Genomic DNA, 998 nt, shown 5'->3' with positions numbered 1-998 from the left:
CTGTCTGTCTATCTATCTATCTATCTATCTATCACTCGTTCACCTCTGTTTGTGTCCGTAGAATTTATCAAATTAGAAAACGCAAATTTAATATAAAAATATATTTTCTGAAATTGCAAATTATTTAAAATATAAAAATATAATTTTCAACAGAGAATTTATCAAAATAGAAAACAAATGAAGTTTGAAGTTTAAAAATAATAGGATCGACCACTCACGACTAGCTAGCGCGGACACGCGACTGCGTGTTCGGGACCACTCTGCTTTAGTAGTACCAAGGGGCAAATCTGTTGTCGCCAGTGTTTATGTTGTGTAAAAAGTAGTGTAAAAAGTTAACTTATCTACCCCTTAATTTATATTTACTTTTTGAATCTAACCAAACTGAACAATTACCAGTGAATTTAAACATTACATCGGAAGAGGAAGTGCACTAGTAATACAAATAGTAATTGAGTCATCGTCATCATTTAACGTCCGTTTTCCAAGCTGGCATGGGTTTGACGAGAGCTGACCAGATGAAGGGCTGTTCAGACTCCATGTCTGTTTTGGCATGGTTTCTACGGTTGGATGCCCTTCCTAACGCCGATCACTATACAGAGTGTGCTGGGTGCTTTTACGCAGCACGGACACGAGTGCTTTTTACGTGGCATCAGCACCTATGTTTGCTGCGAAATTCCTTCCTAATCATAGACTTACACAGTTCAATATCAACAGTGTAAATGTTACTTGTTTTGTCTGCTGGTACAAGTATCCCCGGAGCATTCTTGAAGTCTATACATATACATCTATACATATGCATATATACATATACATCTATATACATATTGGAGGCGCAATGGCCCAGTGGTTAGGGCAGCGGACTCGCGGTTTCGATTCCCAAAGCGGGCGTTGTGAGTGTTTATTGAGCGAAAACACTTAAAGTTCCACAAGGCTCTGGCAGGGGATGGTGGCGAACCCTGCTGTACTTTTTCACTACAACATTCTCTCACTCTTTCTTC

General features: G+C 39.2%; 1 protein-coding gene across 3 annotated transcripts in view; it reads right to left on the bottom strand.

Moving 5' to 3' along the window:
* Nucleotides 1–420, bottom strand: part of LOC106869792 (nuclear envelope integral membrane protein) — a 31,904-nt gene extending 31,484 nt beyond the window's left edge. The window contains exon 1 of one of the 3 annotated variants that reach the window (XM_052968945.1): nt 219–420. The gene's annotated coding sequence lies outside the window, so the exon portion shown is untranslated. The remainder of the gene's footprint in view (nt 1–218) is intronic. The other 2 variants (XM_052968946.1, XM_014915653.2) reach the window with 2 other exon arrangements.
* Between the last annotated feature and the right edge of the window lie 578 nt (nt 421–998).

The sequence above is a fragment of the Octopus bimaculoides genome, chromosome 6, assembly GCF_001194135.2.
Source record: "Octopus bimaculoides isolate UCB-OBI-ISO-001 chromosome 6, ASM119413v2, whole genome shotgun sequence".
NCBI classification, from domain to species: domain Eukaryota; kingdom Metazoa; phylum Mollusca; class Cephalopoda; order Octopoda; family Octopodidae; genus Octopus; species Octopus bimaculoides.
The sequence above is the reverse complement of the archived record's forward strand: the minus strand, read 5'-3'. Positions and strand labels throughout refer to the sequence as shown.